The sequence below is a fragment of the Silurus aristotelis genome (assembly GCF_946808225.1).
Source record: "Silurus aristotelis genome assembly, chromosome: 10".
NCBI lineage: Eukaryota > Metazoa > Chordata > Actinopteri > Siluriformes > Siluridae > Silurus > Silurus aristotelis.
This window is the reverse complement of record NC_139583.1, coordinates 21,861,523-21,887,656: the sequence shown is the minus strand read 5'-3', so window position 1 is coordinate 21,887,656 and position 26,134 is coordinate 21,861,523. Positions and strand designations below refer to the sequence as shown.

At 37.8% G+C, this 26,134-nt stretch overlaps 1 protein-coding gene across 1 annotated transcript in view; it reads left to right on the top strand.

Moving 5' to 3' along the window:
- Positions 1-23,580: 23,580 nt before the first annotated feature.
- si (sucrase-isomaltase) overlaps positions 23,581-26,134 on the top strand; it is an 84,798-nt gene continuing 82,244 nt past the window's right edge. Inside the window, exon 1 of the mRNA XM_083552821.1 lies at positions 23,581-23,746. The gene's annotated coding sequence lies outside the window, so the exon portion shown is untranslated. The remainder of the gene's footprint in view (positions 23,747-26,134) is intronic.

Sequence of the window (26,134 nt, the reverse complement as noted above, 5' to 3'; positions counted from 1 at the left end):
CTGTGCTGAAGAGATCATTTGTGTATGAGGGTCAGAATGAAGGAATCTCAATTGTTTGTCTTAAACACAAACACAAGCATGGACGGACACACACACACACACACACACACACACACACACACACACACACACATGCTTTTGAGACTTTGTAATGTAGACAGTGCCTGAGTGGAAGGTAGGAAGCATTCCAAGCTGAAGTGTGGCTGTTTGGTTGCTTTTTTTTTTTTTTTTTTTTTTTTTGTACACAGTCAAAAGGTCAAACCATTTTTGACTGACTAGTGTTAGATCTTTGAGGTAAATAGTGATAAGAAAAGTGTATAACAGGTACATATGGTTTGGTTGCTCTTAAACCTGGATAATATGAGTCTTGCCGGTCTGCAGTTTTCTCACAAAACTGGTCTACATTTGGAGCATTTATATCCGTGCAGTGTGGTGGTTTTTGTTTCTTTTTTTTTGGATTTAATTTTTAAAATTTGTTTACATGATATATGGAAAACTTTTAAACAATGAATTTAGCTTTGAGCACAGCAATTTGCTAATGATGTACAGAACAATGTTTGGTTTAGTTTTATAAAAAGTCCCACATTTTAAAATATTTTTATTAAAGCTAATGTTGTGTATTACACACATCAAAAATGATCAATTTTAATTTGTTAAACAACATTTTTTATAGTCCAGGTAATATCAGCCTTAGATTATGTGGGTCATCTGCCAAGTGCCTCTGTACAAGCTGTAACTATAGAAACAATAATGACCAAGCACTTTAATATCAACCTATTGCTCACACAACAGCTGTTAAAAAAAAATAAAAAAATGCATAACTTCTGACCAATCAGATTTAAGAAATCACTCAATATGAAATAAGGGCTATTAGGAGCTATTTAGGGAGTTTTTTTTTTTTTTTCATGGCTCAAAATATTTAGAAATTAGGTCATCATGTAATTTTGCCATAACGGTGACAGTTGTCAAAGGAATACTGAATTTCAAAAGTGTGTACCTGCGAAAGGGCATACCTTTTTTGTGCTGGTCTGGGATGATTTTGTCACACAGACTTGGCAACCCTGGATAAAACAGAATTCATTCATTGTAATGTTACTACCTTGTGCATATTGTGTTTTTGAGAAAAAATGCAATTAGTGTGTGTAATTAAACCTTTAATCTAGTATTGAAATTAATATGGTTATTCGCATGCACATTCACTGACATAGAATAATACGGTCCGTAGCACCATTGTGATCTGTTATGGGCATTCGTGCTTGTGTGCATGTTTTAAATTTATTTATTTTTTATTTTTTATTGCTGTTCCTTTCGGGTCTTTCCTCTCGAGGTTGATCTTGGCTTGTTAGAGCTCTGCTGGCCAATCGTTATTTGGCTGCTTGACGTTTATGTAATCTATACTTGGCTGATTTGCCGTATTAAATGGCTTCGCTACGTTGCTGTGTGTTGCTGTCCCCAGATGGACGTGTTGACATTACCCTTCTTTGTAGTTTGTTTGTTACTCTGTTGTGCACTGCTCTCGTCGCTTGTTTTCTCATGCCGTTATTTCTCAGCTCTCTATCGAATTCTGCCAACTCCTTTTTTCCCCGCTCTCTCTTCTTGTTCCTTCCTTCAATGATTGTGTCATTAGTGCTTTGGTTTTTCGAAGGTCTCAATCAGGCAAGAAGTGAGGAACAATAGACATACAAAAGAAAAAAAAAAGATTTGCAGTGTTTGCTCATTTGCATGTGACAAATCTTAATTTATTTATTTATTTATTATTCTTTTTTTTTTTTTTAATAACCAAGAGTCATGGAGTAAATGTCATTTTAGAGTGCTGAATATCTCACAATTCAGTCACACTCCTGTGTTGGGTCAAAGCAATCCAGGATTCAGAATCAATTGTGTGGGAGCTTAAACTGTTGCTTTAACCAAACCAGGATTTTCACGTCCTTTGATTGAATGGTCAGTCAGAGCTAGAAAAACCACATTTGTAGCAAACTGTACAGATTTAAATATATTTGTGTAGACTTCATGTCTGTTTTATTTATTTGTTTATTCCACCATGGCTGACAGATAAAAAAAAAAATAAATACAAAAGATTTGGTCACAGATATACTTACAAGGCCATATTTAAGATGGACTTTTCAAGAAAAGCTAGACATGGTGAGGAGAAGTCAACCAAAGCAGTTCAAAAGAGTTGTTAAGAACTATTTATACTTTTTAGTTTTCTTTCCTGTAGAATTTGCACAAAACCACACAATTTGCATTCATTTCAAATCATTAGGAAAAATTTAATTCCAGGGTTTCGGTGGTCAAAGAACTTAAAAGTTGAAAAACAAAAAGTGAAGAAAACCCAGGGTGGACTGGATTTCTGTCAGTTTATTCATTTCATATTGAGGCTTCTGCTAGAGATCATGTATGCGGGTATTGCACATGTGGCTGAAGTAAAAGGACTTGTCTATTAATTGGGTTTCTTTCTTTAGAAATAGCGTTAATTTTTGCTTCATTAAATACCTGTCTGTAATGCACCACTATGTTATACTGGTGGATTAATGTAGGTAGGCCAGTGCTCAGTTGTCATATGTAACCATTAACCTGTTCACTTGCTTGCTTTAAATTGCAGGCTTTTATTCATGTATGTGTTTTTAGGAGTATGTTTCTTGTTTTTTAGGGGTTTTTTTGTACTAAAACTAATAATTGGTCTTGCACTCCTAATGGCCTTGAGCTTTTGTTGTCGCAATAGCATAAATAACACGGAACAGAAATTAATATTGACTCTTGCTTGGACACGGCTGTTAAATCAAAAGGCTGATAGACTGCAGTAAACAGACTTCATTATTCATGCTACATTTTCTATTTAGTAAAAGTGATGCAGAAAATTATAATTCTTTCCTAGCTCAAACTTGTGATTTAAAAAAAAACACTACTTGCTAATTTTACCTAGGTGTTGTTGGTGTATGCTTGTTTGAAATGTTTTAAATGCAATCATGAATACGCTAGCTAATTGCTTAGAGTCAATGGCCTCTTTTTCCTGAAATCTTTCCTCTTTCACATTGCTGTGATTTGGAACAATTATTGTTGTTCCTTAAGAATTTATTTATGAATACAATTTAAAACCCTGGTATTCTAACAAGAATGCAAGAAGGTGGACTTTTATTTATGTCTCAGTTTTTGAGCAAATGTTTCTTGTATAATACTGACTCAAGCGTGGACCAGTATAATGTCCAGCACAAATTTCTTACAGTAACATACAGTGTTATATGTTGTGGCCTGTAAAAATATTTAAAATAGAATTGACTGCAATTTGAAAGCAGCATTATTAAGTGTATATCAAATGCAATCAAATATACACTGAATTAATATCATCATCTGTTCGGATACAAGGAAAATCGAAAAAAAATCTAGGAATTTGTATTTTATATTCTCTCTTACATGACCAAAGAACACATTTCAGGACAAAGCGTCTGGAGACATTACTGATTTCAGACAAGATGTTAAGATTAATACTGACTCAACTTAAATGTAGATTATAAATGCTCAGTCAGCATTTTGTTTTTAACCATAACAGCACATTAAATAAATACATTTTGAAAAATCAAAATGTAAAGCATTATTAAATATCCTACATTCTGCATATGCATTATGGTTTATTAATCTACACCTGTATCTTCAGATGATATGCTTACACTTTCTTAGTCAGCACACAAAACAAAAATAAAATAAACAAATAAATGAAATTTAGCTTAAAATGACAGACAGGTAGATACAGTGCATACTGTAAATAGATCTGCTACGTCAAGTACAATTCTAAAAGCTCCCTATTATACAAACAGCTTTTGCTTCTATAGTCACATTTTTTTAAAGCTGCTGTTGTTTTGGCTTAAATGCAAGAGTGAATTATAAAGGCAGTGGTCTGGATTTGATTGAGAAACTCTGTCTCAGATGCTTTTAGTCAATAACAATTTGGCAAATGCGAATGAGTAAACTACACACAAGCACTTTGCATAATTTCAGTGAAGCACACAGAAACCAACTTAAGCAGCTGTGTAACCCATGTTGAAAAAACAAGCAATTTCCCCTTGCATAAATACAGACATATTATGGACTTATTATTCCTCTGTGTGTTTCATAGAGAAAGGGAGAAAGAAAAGTTCAGAGTGGTGCTAAAAGCATTTGGGTATTAATGCAGTTGCTAGAATTTTGTCATCCAGTATTATGTTTTGTTCTGTAAATCATTTAGGATGGAAAAGAAAGCCATTTCTTTTGTGTGTCAGTGTATGTGTGTGCAAGAGAATGAGCATGAGAAAAAAAGAGTGTGAGAAAGAAAAAGAGAAAAATAGAGAGAGAGAGAGAGAGAGAGAGAGAGAGAGAGAGAGAGAGAGAGAGAGAGAGAGAGAGAGAGAGAGAGAGAGAGAGAGAGGAAAAAAAATGTATCAGATGGGAAAACATTGGAATAGAAGAGGAAGTGAACCTATTAGAGGGCTCCAGGTTGGTGCTTATTGTTTGTTTGAGGGAAAAAAGGGGCCCAACAACCTGGATGTAAAGTTACATAAAAAAAGGTATAAAGAAATTGCATATACACAATATGGACACAGTCAATGATGAATGTTTAATTTGTGTCGCTGTTTCTTTTTATGTTACAATACTGCTGTTTTTCTTTTTTTTTCTTTTTTTCTTTTTTCTGTTTTAATTTCTCTTTTCTTTAATACCCTTATGATAATTAATGATAAACAAGAAACCCATTGTGGGAATATTATCTCTCTCTCTCTCTCTCTCTCTCTCTCTTTCTCTCTCTCTCTCTCTCTCTCTCTCTCTCTCTCTCTCTCTCTCTATGTATATATATATAGATAGATAGATAGATAGATAGATAGATAGATAGATAGATAGATAGATAGATAGATAGATAGATAGATAGATAGATAGATAGATAGATAGATCTATATTTTTCAACATATTTTTAATTTAATTCTTAGATGTGTATTCTGTTAGCTCGTGTCCACTTTAAAGGTACACCTGGTACATGCATAAATAAAGGATTTTTAGGTAAAATGTATTAAAAGACAATAAAGATGCTATCAATTCTGTAAATAGTTATAGATAATATTTTCGGGGCTCTGTTGGATTAATTGATATTTTGGTCTTTTCTAAGTAGATCTCTTACAAAAATATATATATAATTCTAACCTTTTCTTATTTAATATGCATTGCATTTGTTTTCTTGGTGTTAACTAATGTTATTTGAACTAAAGAAATTGTAGATAGATAGATAGATAGATAGATAGATAGATAGATAGATAGATAGATAGATAGATAGATAGATAGATAGATAGATAGATAGATAGATAGATAGATAGATAGATAGATAGATAGATAGATAGATAGATAGATAGATAGATAGATAGATAATGACTCATCGGCTACTGTAATATTCAAAGCAATTTTATTTAAAAATAAAAAACATCATTATTATTATTATCATAATTATTATTATTTTTATTAGAATAATATATTTTCTTAACAACCCCCACATTTCACGCTCTTTACTTTGTAGTAGTTACATTGATTATTTTTTTCTGTGTGCCATATAGAAATGCAGGGTTTTTTTTGTGTTGTGAGTCTCATTCAAATACTAAAGCAATTGTTTTTTAGTATGCACATATGGTCAAATATACTACAAAATATGTACAACATGAACATATAGGAGTTTTGCATGTTGGGAAGTACATAAAGAATACCGGGTACAGAGAGTCCACAGCACTTAGCATACTGAACGCCGAAGAGTAATTGCACTTGACAATGAAGAATTCTAGCTGCGTTCCAGCTGTAGAATAGTGTTCCTTGCTGTAGCAGAGAAGTGATCGTGGTATAAGAAAATGTACAGTCTGCCATTCAGCTGCTTGGGGGAAAGAAAATGTCTCATGTTTTTATAGTCTGCCATATCATTCCTGAAGGCTTGGGGACAGAAAATCGAGTAAGTAAAATGTGATTGGTGACAATTTCGTCTGCGCATTTTTGAGCCAAATGTTTCTGGAAGCGTTGTGGGGATGCTTTTGCCTTTCGTGCCTTTTTTCCAGTTTCAAGCATCTGCATCCTTTATTCCGTGTGCTAGTTAGCTTCCTGCTGCTCCCTGCTGTTTTCGACCTACAGTGCAGCACACACACAGCTGGGAGTATTGATCAGCTTCGAATTGCCTGGCTGTGCACTGAGAAAAATCCACACAAGCACTTAATTGTGTGCATGTGTGTGTGTGTGTGTGTGTGTGTGTGTGTGTGTGTGTGTGTGTGTGTGTGTGTGTGTGTGTGTGTGTGTGTGTGTGCGTATGTGCATATGTGCATGTGTTTGTGCGTGGTCACAGTGCAAATGCATGCAAGTGAAATTTACCAGATTAAATAACCTTGCTTTGGATGGATCACTGTGAGTCTCACTTGTATTATTCGATGTTTGCTTTAAAATGTTTGCATATGTATGAGCTTGTGTGACTAATTGCATTCGCATGCACATATAATTTAGAATGATGACGTTTTAATAGGGATGGATGCGCACTGAGTGCACGTTGTATGTGAGGCACGGAACATTAATGCCTGTGTTTCTGACATTTGCTGTTCTCTAAGAGAGTGCTGACTTCCTGTGGAGGCTCACATAAGGAGGTTGAGGCAGAGGCAGCATAAGGAGGTTGTCTGTGTGTGTGTGTGTGTGTGTGTGTGTGTGTGTGTGTGTGTGTGTGTGTGTGTGTGTGTGTGTGTGTGTGTGTGTGTTTTGTGATCATACTTAATTATACATGCTCTAATAGGAACAATAGTGAGTAATGCATAAAATTATAAGGAAAAAAGAAAAAAACAGTGAGGTTGTTGACAAGGTCATGCACATCATTCTCCATGGTTCTGAAACAGCATTAATAATAGTGCGTCTTATTAAAGGTGGGAATAAAGCAACTTTTTTTTTTTTTTAAACAGCCTGGCTCAGTTTTTAGGCTCAAATTATTTGGGTTTGTAGCTCATTTTAATATCCAACAAAATTTGGTTTGTTGTTTGAGAAACACGATATAGAACTCTTAACTCTTAGTGGTAACATACGTACAGTACATAAAGCCGTTTCATCTTTTTTTATTCAACATTGATTCTGTGCACTCATTCAAAATATATATTTCCACTAAAAGAGACTTATTTTTGGAGCAATGTTCAGCTAATTAATTCTGTTGGCTCACACACTAAAGCTGTGTTTCAGTTAAAATTGTACAGTAAGACTGGGATCCTGTACGCAAAGGGTTCTCAAAATACAGTAGTGGGCATGGGACATTATATTACCCTCAGAAATAAAGATTAAAATAAAAGTAAACACAGCACTTCTTTATAATTACTACTCATTATATTTGTTGATTTGATTTTCATTATGCAAACATTTCCAAAGTGTAAGGATATTCAAGGTTAGCTTTATACATTTGTTTCATAGAAAAATGGCATATGTGCATATTTTTGAGTCCTGAAGCTCTGTCAAAATCTGTTTTGTTCTTAGAGTTCTTTTCCACCGACCTTCACACATACAACAGGTTCTACAGTGGTGCCAATACCCAGGAAGAGATACCCCATGTCGTCATGGAAACGTTTCCACTCAGCAAGACTGTTAAGTCCCTTAACAGCTTTCACCAGTTACAGTACAACATCAGATTCTCCTGTCCTAATTCAACAGGCCATGAAAACAGCAGCAATTTGAGAAGTTTGCTCAGGTGCAGCTAATTGCAGAGTTTCTGTCAGGAACAGCAGACAACCGACTGGCATCTCTAGATAAAATTATTCAGCTAGAACTTAACAGGACACCTTCAACCATATCAGGTTGGGTCAGGTGAACTGGAGTCCACTGTGGAGTCCTGCCACAAGCTTCCACAGACTTGAGAAACAAATCATGTAATAGGTCTTGTTCGACATGTTTTTCACCTGACTATATTACTAGTCCAATGACACTTTTGCCGAGCTTATTTTTATGTTCAGTATCCATACACTGTGTACCATCTTACGGATTATGCCCACTTATGATTAGAACCTCTGCTTAGGCTCTATTTTCGCTATGTCTAATTGTCAAGCTTTTGTATGTGAACTGCGAATGTGTCTTTGTGTGTTCCACAACTTTGCCAATAGTTTACTTGTTATCTTGTATGTCCAGTGTAGTTTTATGTGTCTTGCTTCATGGTTTTGTTTGTGTGTTTGGTTTTTGTTTATTCCTTTAAATAAAATCACACGTGTATTCACCTGTTCTTGTATTACATTACATGACATAAATCTCTTTAAATTAAAATGTTAAATACAAATTAGGGAGAGGGGATAAGTCAGAGGATAAGGCTCTGGGTAAATGACCGGAAGATGGGGGTTCAAACTCAGGTATCATCAAGCTGCCACTCTTGGGGCCCTTCAGCATGGCCCTTTGTGTTCCAGGGGCGCAATAACATGGCTAACCCCAGCTTCCTACATTGATAGGATATGCCTATATGCGAAATAACAATTTCCATATAGGATCAAACAAGTATTCAAATAACATAAAAGAAATAAAAGGAAATTACAGAAATATTATGGTCCAAATATACCTCTTAAAGAACAGTGTCTGTTGTTTGCATTAGAGTCTCATATTGCTCCAATTTATATTGTTTTCCTTGAAAGTGAACTTTTTTTTCATTCCTTTGCTATAAAAATCTGTGTTCAATTCATGTGTACATACACAGACGATGCTTAACATTATGGCCACCTGCCTAATATTGTGTTGATCCCCTTTTGCTCCCAAAACAGTCATTAACATCAATAACTTTTTCAGAAATATGAGCTAGAGTAGCTTGTCTGTTGGATCGAAACACACAGGCCAGCCTTCGCTCCCCAAGTGCATCACTAAGGTTTGGCTGCCCATTACCATATGCCCCTTGTCTTTATATGTAATTTTTTGGTGTTTCTAGGTTTTATCCACAGTGCTAAGTAAAGGTTCCATTGTTCTATATTACTGTGATCCTCACAATTGCCATTACATCTATGTCACACTATTCTATTGGTGCTTCAGTATTCCATATTTCAATGGTCTAAAGGTGTTTTATTATCACTTTATACTTTTCTTATATTTAGTAGTGATTTCTAATCTGATTTCGCTCTGTTTTGGTTATGGCTTATTGGATGGCACTGCAGGTATATGTATGCTCTGTGTTATATGATTAGTGTGAACCTGCTGAGTAAAGCAGTTGGAACAGTGTTTCTGTATAAATTTTTTATGTCTTACTTTAGATTTTCAATCATTTGAAATTCTTTCTACTTATCTCTCCACACACTTACTTCGTATCGCACTCTTTTTCGTTCTGTCTAGGCATCCAGGTATGCAGAAATTATTTAGAACATGTTGACCTTTTAAATATGAGCTAAATAAAAAAAATAAAAAACATTGGAAACATGATTTTTTTCTGTCACATATAGATACAGATGCAGGCAGTCAGAACTTGGATTGAGCAATTGCAAACTGAGACATTCCTGGAATTTCAGAAGGAAATGCTAAAATATAAAATAAAGTAAATAAAGAGAGAAAGGTACAGAATCACCACAGTGCAGTTTCTTCTCTCTCAAAGAGTGTTTACGCAGCAAAAGTGTGCATGTCGGGTGATTCATGGCTCAGACGACACAGTCTGACAGTCTCCCTCTGTCGTTTCTCTATATCCTCTATCTCATTCTCATAATACATATATATTGAGTCTTTTTCTTCTCCCCTATCTCTCCTCTCTCTCTCTCTCTCTCTCTCTCTCTCTCTCTCTCTCTGCTTTAACTCTCTTTCTCCTTCAGTCTTTCAGCATTTTGTGGTCAGTCAACCACCAGTCACATTATGCTTACGTAATGCAGTCTCACTTGAATTTGTGTATGTATGTATATGTGTGTGTGTGTGTGTGTGTGTGTGTGTGTGTGTGTGTGTGTGTGTGTGTGTGTGTGTGTGTGTGTGTGTGTGTGTGTGTGTGTGTTTGCAGACATCTCAATGTCAGCACACCTGGTGTCTTAGTAGGAAAAGGACACCCAGCTAAAAAGTGCCCTGCCCTTTCTGAGCCCAAATGTCTAACTTCCATATGTGTGTGTTTGTGTGTATGATTGTGAGATTAACATTAACTACTTAAAATTGTTCTGCATCTAAAAATTATCATTTTAATTGTCTATAAAGTAGTACAGTATGTTGTATTTCTCACTTAATTTCTTTCCATTCTGACTTGAAACATTTTTTTTAAAGTCGGAAATTCGATTTTAATATTTCATATGTTCATTTGGTTTATTACTTTATAATTATTAGATTTTGATTTAATATCTAGTATAAATGTATCATTATCATATGCCTGACAATGATTGATAAGTTTTTATTAATTCGTTCATTCATTCATTCATTCATTCATTCATTCATTCATTGGTTTAACTCATTGCCCACTTTATCTTTGTGAGGGTCATGTGAAATCCAAAGTCTATCAAGGAGACATTGGATACAAGGTGGGACAATACACCTCAAATAAGCGCACAGTGCATCAAAGAGCACCATGCACACACACTCACAAACTCATGGAGGCAATTTTGTGTAACCAATCCACCTACCTGCATGTTTTTAGACACTTCTCTGCATGCACACAGGGAGAATATTAAAAACTCTGCACTGACAGTAACCTGAGTTCAGGACTGAAGCAGGAACCCTGGAGCTGTGTGATGGGATCTCTACCTCCTGCGTCACCAAGCCACCGATAATGAGTTTTCATTAAATGCAAATGATGCAAGTCAGGAGTAGAAAAAAATAAAATAAAATAGCAAACCTAACTAAGTATAAACATTATAATAGTACTGAAAACATGCCATTTTTATATGAAATTATATTTTCAATAGAACAACATTTCAACAAAAGTGGTCTGTATTGGCCAGTGTAAATCGGAATGATTGTCAATGGTTAAAGGCTTTAATTACAAAAATGCATATTTAGGTGCAACGACACATTAGTGCTACAAGCACTACTCACAAAGCAATCGCTTCAGCTACAAATTGTACGTTTAAGACCCATAATACGGCACACTAATAACAAGAATAAAGGAGTATGAGTCACTGTGAGGTGCAATGGTTTACCAGATAGATTTTTCATTCAGTGAATTATCTGTCTGATTTGTAACCTCTGGAGAATATGAGTTCTCTTTCACTGCGTGTGTGTGCTCCTCTCTACTCAAAGACTAGAAGGGCAATGCTTTATTCCTTCTTCCCACTCTCTAGCCCTTTTGTTATTCACGAAGCAGGAGTTTTATCTCCTGAGGCCTAACAGGCTGCCTCTAATTTAAGATGACCATGCACGAAGTGCAGGACTGTTTATGGCCTGTTTGTGTGTGTGTGTGTGTGTGTGTGTGTGTGTGTGTGTGTGTGTGTGTGTGTGTGTGTGTGTGTGTGTGTGTGTATTATAGGTGTATGTGCCAGCGGTGCACAAGTGGAGGGTGGAGCCGGACGGAACAAGCGGTAAGCAACACCTGCAGCTGATGAGACTAATCAGTGCACTCTGTTTCAGTCTGGCGATGCCAATAAAGAGGAGCAAGACACCAGCCTCTGGGAGAGAGCCACCAAGCAGAGACAAGCATAAAGGTTGCTAAACAGAGACTGAGCACAGGCAGGCGCCAGAGAAAGACATGCCGGCTGGCAAGTGCACGCGGACAGATGCCAGGAAAAGTTGTGTCAGTCCACAAGAAAACCTGGGCGGGCACAAGAAAGTGCAAACGTGGCCATCCCCCAGCGAGACGGGCAGACGACGGAGGAAGGCAGGCCAATCCACGAGTGGGCGCCAGCAGATGCCAAAGACGTCCTGAATGCGAGTGTGTGGGTGAGCCCTGGTGTAAGTACTGGAAAGGAAAGCACCAGGGTAAAATTAAAAGCTCTTTGAACTTGTCTCTGAACCTGTCTCTCTTTTTTCCAACATGGAATGAGTGGGATTTGTTACAGTGCTGTTGAAACCCCGAAAATGGGCACTTCATCATCTGCCACGCCTCTCCAGGGAAGTCCAGATGGGATCTGGGAATATAGGAGCACTTTCCACCACCTTCTGTCTCTTATGCCAGGGGGGAAGTAAACTCAGGCCGGACGGTTTTCTGGCCTGAGTCGGGCATTGGGGGTATGTGCCAGCAATGCATGGGTGGTAGGGCAGAGCTGGATAAAACAAGCAGTAAGAAACACTTGCAGCTGATGAGACTAATCAGTGCGCTCTGTGTTAGTCTGGTGATGCCAGTAAAGAGGAGAGAGATACCAGCCTTTGGGGAGAGTGCCACCGAACACAGATGAGTGGAATGGTCGCCGAATGGTAACTGAGCATGGGCAAGCACCAGAGAAAAATATGCCGGCTGACAAGTGCACTTGGGTGGATGCCAAGAAAAGGCATGACGATCCGCGAGTGAGACTGGCGGACGGAGAAAGGCGGCTGATCCGTAAGGGGGCACCGGCGGACGTCAAGATGGAAAGGTATCCCAAACCGCGAGTGTGTGAGTAAGCCTGTTGGGAGTACTAGAAAGGAAAGTTCCGGGTGAAAAATGAAAGGAAAATAAAAGCTCTGCTTGGTAAATTTTGAAAAAAAATTTTTTTTTTCCTTTTTATGTGGTCTACAGTTTACATTTTAAAAACAATCTAAGAAGTTTGCTAGTCATACAATTTTCTTTTTTAATAACATGGAAGTGGTGATATAATGAGAAACATGCAGCATAAACACGACTATGAATATTTAACACATGTTTTAAATCATGTAACTCTCTTTTTTTTGAGAGCTCTGCAGAAATACTGTATACAGCTCTATGGACAGTGCATTTTTACATAAGCTATGTATTAATATATAAGTACAGGTCAATATATGAAATCATAATTCTTTTTTTTTTATACATATTGCAATAAGTTTTACAAACAGAGTTGTCAGGTTCTATGTATAACATCCATGTATAGCTATGTGGTATCAATTAGAAATGTGTGCTACTGTCAAACTTACTGTTCCATAGAACAGTAACATGTATGAACTGTATGTTTATCTCAGTATTATAATATTAATTTTCATGTAAATATACAGTAATTTTGAGTTTTAAATCTACTTCTTTACTAATACGCTTATTTACTAAATAAATAGTAAATAGTATAAATAGTATTCTTGTAAAAAAATGTTTTTTTAGGATTGATTTAGAACTTAGATCACATTTTTTTTGTGTCGATGTGTATAGGTGCATGCACACATTTATGGTATATTTTATTTACTAATGACATGACACCATCCATAGTAATGTTTCTGTATATGTACACTGTACATCCTTTGTGGAAATGGTCAGTTTTTGCAATTTATGGATTTTAAATGGTGTTTGTGTGTGCCACTTTGTGAAACTTGCTGCCAGCAAAATCTCAGTTCTGAACCCAAGCCTATGTATTTGAGCATTTATGTGAGTTAAATTTTATTGTGACAAAAGAAAAAAAAAACCTTAAAAATCTACAGACAGCATACTTGCTTGTGGGTATTTGTTTCTGTTGTGTGCAGTCCCTGGACAAATTATTATACACTACATGCTGTGACAAAAACAACATCAGAGCCGAAAAGCATAACATTACAAAGAACACAAATAGCACTGGCAACAAAGTAGAAGGATACTGACTCGAGTGCAGAGTCTACCTTTTAAATCTTGAAAACAGTGTTACACTTAAAACAGATGTATATTTTGATTTTGCTCAGTATTAGACATTAATGGTAACGCTTAATCTAATTTTGATTAACAGTATGATCAAACATAGTCATATAGCATAACATACACCCTTTTCTTTTCTGACCTCTGTTTAATGCTTTATACATAAACGTAGCTGAAGTAAGCAGTTATCTGAATGCTAAACTGTGCTATGGTTACCAATCTGAAAGTTTCTTATTTATTGTAGCTTACACTAATGCCTCTCCAATTGTAGTTTTTTTGGAATAAGCTGCAATTGTTATATAGACTGTTTTATTGTGTAATCATCAGCAGCAATTAAGTTCTCTAGCAAGTTCACTAATTTAAGGCACATTAATATTACTGTGTAGTAAAACCTAGTGGCTAAAACCGTGGCTTAGGTGCTCTATGTGGTGCACTAAAATACTTGAAGTGCATCTGGAGGGTAATCTAACACAGTCATACAATAATGCAATAACAGATGACTGCAGTAAAGCGCAAGTGTTAGTTAATAGGTTTAGGCTGGCAGTTAACGTTTAGGAGAGTAGTTAAGCATTGGTACAGCTGAAGCTGAAAAAGCAGTTCATGAATGATTTTTTTTTGCAGTGCAAAACAGCACTCTTCTTTAGCTTCTGTAGCCGGTGGATGTAAAAACATGATGATTCCTATCTTGGACAATCATAATTGTGAACAAAACACTGCCCACAATAAAGGTTGTTTATATATGGAGTCTCCGTACTGTCATATATTGCTATTCATCCAAAAGCAAGAATATCCGAAATCCTGTTTTAGTGACAAATACGGCATGCAAAAAAGTCTGCAATTTCTCTATTAGAATGAATTAAGTAATGGAATTTTTCCTTTCGCCTACTGGATGCATCTGTGTTAACATAGTTTTCTAAAACACCCAAAACTACACCTGCAAATGAATTAATGCACATGGTAGAGTACATGTAAATGTTCAGTGGCTAAGTGCAAAAGTAGGATGCAAATTATGATGTAATATTATATAAAAAGTTACACGAGGAGCATGCATAACAGTGATATTCCAGCCAAGTTTAGGCCCTTACCCCATTCTCTGATTAAAGCTTATTCCTGAGTTCCCGAGTTCCTTAGTGCTTAAATTGGAGAGTGATTGCATTTCCATTTGCCATGATTTCAATGGACTAATAAGAGTAAATTGAAAAGTTCACTTCTCTATAAAAATCAACATGTAATTGCTTTTGCCTAAAAGTTCTACTGACATTAAGAAAAAACAGTTACGGTTTTGCTTTTTAGTGGATTTGTTGGTGGTGTGAATGCTTTTACTTTTATTTTAAATGGAATTGCAAAAGCAAAATGCATGGCAGAGGTGTGAATTGTTTTGAAGCATCAATCGATCTGAATCCAGAAAGTAACTGTAATGCATTTAAGTCGCTTTTAATACTATATACAGCCAGAAAAGATTAAAAACATAGCAAAATATAGGGTTTGAGACTCTTTGCTTGGACAGCTCATGCAATATGTTCTGTTTCTCAACAAGGAAATGTTATACCTTAGTATTCTCTCAGTCACAATACATTTATCTTTAGTTTATCTGTATTTGTTTAACATTGTTTTCAAGCTTGGACCTGTACTTGGCTTTGACCAAGCCCCCAAATAAATACCACTTTTTTTTACATGTATTACTGCCCACAGTACAGTAACTCTAATCCAAAACAAGTGTTCTTTTTTTTCACTTCTCCCCAATCAGTTGCACTTCATTAATTATTTACATACTTTAATTAATAATTTACCTCAGATCACTATACATGAGATTTATTCACAGGCACAAGACATTGTGGTCTCTAATTTTATTTCGCTCTAGTAATTGTTCTAATCTTATCTTTATGATCACATTCTTGACGGTGGAAAAATTATCAGCTTTGTTGCGTGCATGAGAGATAGTCAGTGTGCCTTGTCTATATACAGAGTCCCTTTACAGTCATACAGTATATTGCATGTTGATCCAAAAGCACGATTATCCAAAGTCCGGTTCCATGGACGAATGTGGCATAAAGGTCTGCAGATAATTAATTAGAATTAATGAAACATTGGAATTTTTCTTTTTACCTATTGGCTGCATCTTTGTTAACATAGTTGGCTAAAATGTCCAAGACTACACCTGCAAATTAATTAATATGCAAAACATATTTAGTTATGGCTACAGCACAAGGTGTACGTTTAGTAAATCTGTGCCCATAAAATATTTTTGCACTATTCTCAAAAGTTTCTGGAGACTGTTGTGTAGGAAATTTCTAGAGATCAAGAGTTTTTGTTAACACAGCCCGGGTATTTCGCTGCTACCACTATAACTGGCTGATTAGAACAACTTGATAAATGAGCAGGTATTCCTATTAATGTGGACGGTGAGCATATGTCCCCATACAGTATGTCTCCATATAGAAGACCTTTGCTGGTCCTTAAATACCAGTGAGTCCATTAGTTCCTTGGAGCTTGTGTTTGTGACCTCAAAAAACTCATTAATCCTGTTTCGGAATAACAAAGCCTTTGTTGTTATGGAGCACTGTTGTTTCCAGGAAGAGTTTGAATACAAGACAATTGTGCAATTGCACACACACACACACACACACACACACACACACACACACACACACACACACACACAAACACACTATAATATATATATATATATATATATATATATATATATATATATATATATATATATATATATATATATATATATATATATATATATATATTATAATGTGTGTGTGTGTGTGTGTGTGTGTGTGCATTTGTGTGCATTTGTGTGCAACACAATCACACAAACCATACCCGAAGCTTCTCATCCTCATTAACTTTACACCGAAATTATGCATGATAGGGTCTTTGCACAAATGCTTCTTTTTGTGCTGAATATTTCCTTCTTTATTTAACAAATAAATAGCGCCACATTACATAAAGTATTTCCAGATGACCAGCACATGCCAGTTTTCTAGGGTGCGGATTTAGACCTATATAGCTTGCAATAAACACCTACTGCTCCCACCATCTTTAAACCAATTCCAATAACCCGCACAGAGCACTGGAACTTTGGTACTTTGGTTCATTTCCATGTTCTGATACATCTCTGTGTTTTGAATTAAATGCCTGGGAAAGCTAGAATAAGGACATTTATCACTGTACAATACACACTGCACTGACAAACAGTTTCTGTAGTTTTTTTTTTTTTTTTTTGAAGGGGTTTCTTAATTAATTATTTGTTTATTTATGTGCTGTTAACTAAGATTTGAATGGAAAAAGACACATTTCATGGTGTGGACACAAGAACCTGCACCATTTCAAACTAAGTATAAAGAATAATTTTTCATTGCACATTATATCTAAAGATATTATCTAATCTTGTTTTCTTTTTATTTTTTATAATATTGCCCAAATGATATTTTCCACCTTCTCTTCCTAATCCATGCTGCTTGCGTCTTTTCAATACCTGCATCCAGAACCTGCACAGTATCTCCATACATTTCTTCATTTATTCCTTCTAAAAGTTCAATAGTTGCTAAACTTTTTTCAGCACTAGTCAATGAAGGACAGTGTCCCCTGTTTAACCCTGGTTTCTCCCAAGGTTTTTGAGATAGGGTTTCCCTTGTTTCTGTTGCCTCAAGCATTCTCACCATCTCCTGGATGCCTTCAGGACAACTGCATTAAAAAAGCACTAAAAAAGTAAGCCTTCTAAGTATTACCTCTTCGGCATTTAATTGGTCGCCTTCCCTCAAGACAATGCAATGCAGGTATAATAAAGTTGGAGCTGTTACCTTCAATCTGCATTGCTCTCTAAATCAGTGAAATAACTTTTATATCAGAGGATCCTTTAACCCATGTAGTCATGCAGCATCACACTTGCTGTCTTTTGAAAACTTGAATACACTGCTTACACCTCTTTTGGCTCACAATTCCACATAACAAACCAAACAACATCCCAAAGTTGAAGCTGTTCTGTTTGGAGGAGTAGGCTGAAATTCCTCCAAGCTGTTATGGAGGACTTATCAACAGTTTTCAGAGACTTTAACTTGCATTGATTGCTGCACATGAGATACTGAAGGCAAAGATTTACATACCTCTAAAATAATAATAATAATAATTTTTCAAAATAAAAGAATAACTGGGAATAATTGTTTAATTTGCTTTGTTTAGGGTGTGTAAAAATCTGATGGTGTTTTGGATCATATTGATGGATAAATACACAATTTTAAAGGGTTTATAAACTTGAAAGAACCACTGTATCAGGCTGAAATATACCAGACATTTTTAAAGGTATGACATATAACATCTCTAGGTGACGTATTTAACCCTTGTTCCCTGAGGAAACAAGACGCTGCTTTGCAATGTTTTGGGAACGCGACTGGGTTGTCCACTCTCTAAAATTATGTGTAATCAGTTAAACTATGTGTCTATTCTTTTTATATATTTGCATTTTATTTATTTTTTTTTCCTTTGCTGCTGTAACATATGTAACCCTAGTTCCCTGAGGGAACGAGACACTGCGTCGAAACTGAAATAATGTGTGTAATCACCGGTTGAACCATGCCGGCCTGGCCAACACAAGGCTACCAGGAGGAGAAGGACTACATCCTGGCGAACTCTCTCCAGAACACCCGGTAGCAGTGATACAGGGTGAAAAGCATACAGGCGGAGCCTCAGACATGCCTGTATCCTAGCGTCAAGCCCAAGAAGGGCTGAGTGAGTAAGGGAGTAAGTGAGTGTGATGTTTCTTGAGTCGCAAACAGGTCCACTTGTGCTCTGTAAAATTTATTTCACCACTTCCAGGTTGAGCCTCCATTACCAGGCTTCGGCCTCGAATTGCCGTTTCCAGATCCACTTGTGCTCTGTAAATCTTCTCTATATTTGCTCTACCAATTCTGTGTGGAGCTTCCATTACCTGGGTCTTCGGCCCTTGCCTTGAAAGGGGGTCTGCTCCTTGATTCAACTGCCCTGGGATGTATAGTGCTCTCAATGAGAGCAGCTTTCCTTTTTCCCTTTTATACTGTCACGCTGCTCCCAGGAGTTCTAAAGAGAGTTCGCTGGGATGGAGTCTGTTTCCCTCTGGTGGCCCCTCGGTGGCCGGGCAGATCTTAGTTTCCGGATTTAGTAACCCTTTTTGAGCAACCTCCTTGGAAGATTCCTGCCAAGAGGGATCTTCTCTCTAAGGCAGGGGGCGCATTGGTTCACCACTGCCTGGAGTTATGGAGGCTGCTCTAAGCTGCTGGTCTCCCTGCCGAGGTAGTGAAGACCATTCTTCAATCCAGAGATGTACAGAGCTGGCATCTGTTCTCTGTGTGGTGGGAAAGCCACCATTTGGACCCACTTAACTGCCCAGTTGGTTCCATGCTGGAGTTCCTGCAGGGACAGTAAGTCACAGGGTTGTCTCCCTCCACCCTGAAAGTTTATATGTTGGCTATTGTGGCTTATCAGGCACTGTTTGCTAAGCAGTTGTTGGGCAAGCACCCATTAGTGACACATTTTCTCCGTGGCCCCTGAAGGCTGAGACCTTGGGTGAGACCTAGAGTGACTTTGTGGGACCTGGCTGCCATTTTGGAGGCCCTGTCTAAGCATCCCTTTGAGCCCTTGCCTAAGGTGCCCTTAAAGTTTCTTACAGTCAAGATTGTTTGTCTTCTGGCTATCTCCTCCCTAAAGAGTGTCGGGGACCTTCAGGTCTTTTCCTTAGTCCCATCTCTCCTGGAGTTTACTCCAGGCATGGCCAATGCCTTTCTCTACCCCAAACTGGGGTATGTTCCAAAGGTGCCCTTGGTTCTCCTATGACCTGTCATGCTGCAGGCATTCTATCCTCCTTTTTTGCAGGCCCCTGACTAGGAGAAGCTTAACTGGCTTAATACATTCACAGAACATAACTGTGGAGAAAGTCGGAGCAGCTGTTCATCTGCTACGATCCCTATAAAAAAAGGGGCTCCCTGCAAACAAGCAGACTCTCAGCAGGTGGATGCTATTTCATCCGCTTATAAGTTTTCCTTTTTGGGTCACTCCACTCGGAGTGTGGTGGCCTTATTGTCAGGTTCTATAGCCTTGACCTCAGTGCCACTCCTGGCCCCTCTGTCCTTCACCCTTTCTGTGCCTGTCCACACTAGGCAGGAATTGATCAATCTGGCTTGATTGGACTCTCGTTCCCAAAGTGTTTCTGATGTAACTTGAGTTCCTGAAGGGGAACGTCTCTAGGTTACGTATGTAACCAAAGATCCCAGAGGGAATAAGATACTGCATCTCTATCCCACACTGCCTGAATCCCTGTAGCGCTTCCTTCTCTTTTCAGAAGCTGGCGCTGGTTTGATGCCATGTGCTTTTAAACACATGGCATTTTTGGTTGAGACGTCACCCTGCCAGTGATAGCGCACTTGCAATTGGACTAATTATACAGGGGATTTAGAGCGTAGACAAGACAGAGGCATTCCCAAAGCGTTTCTGACCCAGCACCTTGCTCCCAGGGGGAACCATGGTTACATACGTAACCTGGAGTTATTCTTCCCAAAAAATTCAGTTTTCATCCTCAGTCCTCACCCAGGGACTCCCATGACTAAAACTGCAGTGGGCAATTCAATCCTGAGTATTGATTCTTTTAGTTGGCGCTGCTTCTCTTTTGCGTGAAAGCTGCCTACCCAGCTTTTGGTCCGTGTGGAGCAATCTAAGCCTGAATGAAAGTGCAGAGAAAAAAAGCCTTTGAAAGAATTGTTAATTGCAGCTTGTGCTGTTCTGTGTCTGCTTGAGAAACAAAGCTCATTGAGATACAACAATATCTAACATTTTAGAAATAGGCTTATGTCAGGAGTGAGGCTAAAATTGATTTGCAGTTCAAAAGTAAGATAAAAAAAAAAAATTTTAAATAAATAAATAAATAAATAATGAAATAAATAATGAAATAAATAATGAAATAATGAAATAATGAAATATTGAAATGAAGTGTGGAGAAGGCTTATGAGGGGAAAAAATAATACTACCCATGAGGTTATTGCATACTGTAACTATTCAGTCATGTTGCAATGAAGCCTATATTTTACTTATGGTACAACCAGCTGCCATTATAGCCACATTGATACAATTATGTAACTGAACCCTCTCACCCTCATAACTGATAACTATAATGTCCATTATATTATTATGCATTTTGTGTATATAAATTTTATTTTGTGCATAACAAATTAGCAGTTCATGTATTAAGAAATCATTGGAAAAATCTTAACTGTACAGTAAGTCACAATGCTTGTTTTCCCTAATTATTTTTTACAGCATTTTCAATTTTAAACTATAATAGCAATGACATAATAGAAAAGATTCTACATTTCAAAGAATGTAGAATGCATCCAGAAATACATTTTCCATTTTCCTTTTCCGAATACTTGACACACCGTATATCTCCACAGGCCAAAGTTTAACCCTCAGTTCCCCTTCAGGAATTCGAGCTGCATCAAAAATGCTTTGGGAACGCCTCGCATTGTTCACGCTCTGAATCAAACGTAAAATCCAGCCAATGAGACGCTTCGGCAATGAGACGATGAGTTTGTTGCAGGCATACCAGGCTGACCTGCTATGAGAGATGGATGAGGGTTTCAGCTCTGGGGCTGACGATCTAGGAGTTATGTCATGCCACGACCTAACCCTCAGGGCCACCAAGGTATGCCGCTCGATCAGAGCTTCTGGTGAGTCATCATCAAGATGTCGTTCTTACCCACATGAAGAAATTGGGGCTGAGACTAAATGCAGAAAAGAGTGTGCTTTTTCCAGTACAAAGAACCACCTTCTTGGGCATAGTGTGGGACTCGATTGTGTTGCGGGCACAATTGTCTCCTGCCCGGATCGAAGTCATCCTTACTGCAGTCAAGAGATTATAAGCAGGCCAGTCACTTACTGTGAAGCAGTTCCAGAGGCTGCTCGGTCCTATGGCGGCAGGGTCCAGTGTGATCCCATTTGGCCTCCTCCAGTGGTGGTGGCCCAGAGACAAAGGGTTCTATCAAAAGGGCAATCTGTTCCATACTAGCAAGGTCTCGCGGCAAGCGCTTTGAGCCTTATAAGTATGGAAAGAACCTACTTTCCTATCTCAAGGCCCCATCTTGGTAAATTGGTGAGCAGACGCCCTTTCGAAGCAAGGGCCGAGGCCCGGGGAATGGAGGCTCCATCCCAAGGTGGTGGAGCAGATATGGCAGAGATATTGCAGAGCCCAGGTGGATCTGTTTGCGACTTAGGAGACTGCACATTGTTTCCTCTGGCTCTTTCTCTCTCACCCAGCCCCACTACGGCTGGACGCCATGGTGCAGACATGGCCTAGGCTACGTCTGTACACCTTTCCCCCTATCGCACTGCTTCCAGAAGTTCTGGAGAGAACCCGCCAGGGAGAAGCTTGTCTCCTCCTAGGAGGGATCTCCTCTTACAGGCAGGGTGAACCCTGGTTCACCCCAGCCCAGAGTTATGGAAGCTGTGGCTGTGGCCCTTGAGGGGGTGCGGTTTCTAGCAGTTGATCTCTCTACTGAGGTAGTAGAAACCATCCTCCATTCCAGAGCTCCCTTTATGAGGAAGTTGTATGCCGCTAAATGGCATCTGTTCATTACGTGGTATGAGAACCACCAGTTGGACCCAGTCAACTGCCCAGTTGGTTTAGTTCTGGAGTGCTTGCAGGAACAGTTTACCACAGGATTGGCTCCATAAACCATGAAGGTTTACGTGTCCACTATCGCGGCTTATTGTAACCCTGCCAGCGGCGCAGTTGCTGGGGAAACACCCTCTTGTGACACATTTCCTACACGGCACCCGGAGGCTGAGGCCCGGGGTCCAACCCAGAGTGCCTGTGTGGGACTTGGCCGTTAAGCTGGCGGCTCTATCTGACCCCCCATTTGATCCTTTGGCCGAGGAGGCCCTTAGGTATCTGTCGGTTTAGACCGCCTTTCTTCTGCCAATTTTCTCACTTGTAAGGGTCGGGGACCTACCGGCTCTTTCCGTGGCCCTGTCTCTCCTGGAGTTTGCCTCTGGCATGGCCAGCACTTTTCTCTACCCTTAATCGGGGTATGTATCTCACCACCTGTTATTTTGCAGGCACTTCTCTTTTCCTAGCCCCAACCAGAAAAAAAAAAATTGACTTTGTTGTTTTTTGCAAGCAGTGGACACATACCTCCACAGGACGAGTCCGTGGAGGGAGTCGGAGTCCATAGGGAAACAAGAGCTGCGTCAACGGGCCATACTCCCTAAATCCCTTTAGCGCTTACCTTTTCCTTTTTCAGAAGCTAATAAAGCTACCATTGCTTACCTATTTTGTTTCTTCCTGGTTTACGTGATACACGACTTGCCTATTGGCCGGATTTTACACGTGACTCAGAGCGTGAACAACGCCAATCATTCCCAAACCATTTTCGCCGCAGCTCTCGTTCCCTCAGGGAACTAGGGTTACATACGTAACCTAGTGACGAATATAACCAACTCAAGCTTTCATGAAACTGTTTCATATGGGTTATGTAATAAAAAAATATTTATTGTGCTGTGAGAATACATTTTCTCTCTGCTCTATTAATATATTGCAAAATAATGAAAGATAATATGCAGCATTATCTGCAGTTATTTTCTTTGAAGCATTAATATTGTAATTGTAGTTACTTGATTTTTTTTTTGGAAACTATAATTTATGGAAACAATAATTCATCCTCTTCTCAATATGGAGTTAAAAATGGTCCCAAAGATCACTTTAGGATCGACATTGCACGATACTCAGAGAGTTTCAAGTTTGGACACAATGAAAACTTTAATAACAGCTGTTATCATTTGGTAACACTGCGTTATTGCTGCAATAACTCAATAGTCTTGACACTAAATCCCCCCCCACCCAAGCCCCACACACACACACACACACACACACACACACACACACACACACACACACACACACACACACACACACACACACACACACACACTCAGTGAGTAAGGATCATTTCATTGAACTATACTCCACTAAAGGATCTTTATAAATACAGAAGGAACAGCAGAAACTGCTTGCTTCTTGTGTGGATTGCTGTTAGGAGATTACAAGCACAGCAAAGTGGAACAGCAAAGGTAGGACTAAGAATCAATCAAAATCAAATCTTATTTAAAAGTGATCCTGTTTTTTTTTTTTGTTTAGTAAAGTTAATCAGGATTATCAATTAAAATAATATTTTAGTCAATTGTTTGGAATGTAAACATGTGCAAAGTTTTTGTGCAACAAAAATAACATTTTTAATTTGATTTAAATAAAACCATCTACCCTTTACCATCTATTTTCATTTGTCATAACAAAGGACAGGGGCTACAAGAATTGACCAAATATTTATAGCAGAATCATGGTGGAAAACTCAATTGCAGTCTACCAGTGACAATAAGAAAATTTGTGGGTAGCCCCAGAAGAAAGACTGTTAAAGAATAATATCTGTTAAATCTAAACCCATTTAGTGCATTTCATTGCCATATTACATCTAAATGTAAATACAAATACTAAAATGTATTAAATCATAAATAGAAATATAAAAATAAGGTTAACACATTGTACTGTGTTTTCTTTATGTTTTAGTTTGAAATATATCCCAAACTTTGGAAACTTTTTGTTGTGTTCCTCCATTTTGCAACATCTTGTGTATTGTATGGAAGCCCGTTTCTGCCCCCAAAATTTTTTCCTCGCAATTGCAACTTTATTTCCATTTCTGGTGCATCCACTGGTAACCATGTGGTCGGCCTGAAATTTAAAGCTGTTGGTGTATGAAAGAGGACTCCGCTGCTTCATATATCTTGTTTCCTTCAGAGCTGATTGTTAGACAGACTTCTATTCAGGTATCAGGGGCTCAGTTTGATATCATGCAATGCTATTGATTGTAGCCCATTTTATTTTTAATATGTAAAGCTTTCTGGCACTACAGATGGGTAACTGCTCAATTGGCAAAAAAAAACCCAACAATGCAGAATTGCGAGAAAAAAGGCGGAATTTCAAGAAATAAAGTCAAAATTAGGCAATTTTTGTATGTAGCGGAAACAGGCTTCCATATTGTTTACTTTAGCGGGTGGTGCGTCAGTAATAATAGTCCTTGGGGAAACACAGTGCTCCATGTGTAGTTAAATAGGCTAAATTATACAAATAATTTGCCTAAATGCATTTTTGTATTCTAATTACTCGTCACTCGATAAATTGTTTTAGCCCTAATTTATTGTTCATGTCACATTTTTTGATAAAGAATTATCAATCATAACAGTTTTAGACAAATATATGTTGCAATTGTGTCTAATACACTAATTAATATTAATTATGCCTCTTAATAGGTCATTTGACTAAAGTACTAAAACACTTGACCTTTTATAAGTGGTGGACAAAGTACATGCATGTACTTAAGTAAAAGTGAAGATACAGTAGGTAAAATATTACTCCAGTAAATGTAAAAGTGCTCCCTTTAAATTTTCTTAAGCAAAAGTACAAAAGTATCCAAGTACTATGATTTATTATGGCTATAATTACATTAACATTTTTATTAAAAGACTCTTGCTTAATCAACACAGTTTATATCAAAAGACTCTAATGTTGCTCTGAGCACACCAATCTAATAATAAAATGCTAATAATGAGTCAATTACTGGTTAATATCTAATAATTTATCATGAGCCCAAAACCTTTTCAACTTTAAAAAAAAAAATCGCACCAATAAGGCCACGGATGCTGTGGCAAGTCCGAGTCAGGAGATTCTTTAATCATTTATTCCTCTCAAAATGCTCTGCTTGCTGATGAACTGATGCTGAATTGTATGTTCGTGCTAAGTAGATAACACCAGACTAGTTAGGTTGTAATTGTTTTGTTGCAAGCTACACACATTATAATAAACCACATACTAAAAATGATAATGTTATGTAAGCTAAAATAAATAGTGTTGCTCTAGGTATAAAAGCATTGCAGGCAACACAGCATAATCTAAGTGATATACAGTTATTAGCCTATTTCACTAAATACATTAGCTTATATTATCCTCAAAATGAGATAATTGATAGAGCTACATACACACCTTTATCTTTGGCACATTTCCCCCCTACTTCTTTCTAAGTTTTTTTCTGAATTGGGCTCCTAAGAGTTTTGACTTTTTTTTGTCATCCATAATTTTAATTTGGATTTAGCTCTCCTTTCTGGCATGACGTCCCAACCCCTACCTCTCCTTTCTCAGTGTATGAGTATAAAGGTACTTCTCTGGGTGGTGGGTGCACACGCCGAATCCTGACCAACTGAACAGACCTTGCAAATAATTGGTAAAAAAAATAAATAAATGATCGATTAAAGATGTCGCACTGGGCAGCTCCCCACGTCGTCTATGCCTAAGTCCACCACTGCCAAGCGGCAATCAAAACAAGTTTAAAACAGAGCACTCACTTTATCCCAAATGGTGGCTCCTTTGCTGTCAAATGTAATACAATGCAATCTTTAAATATTTTATGT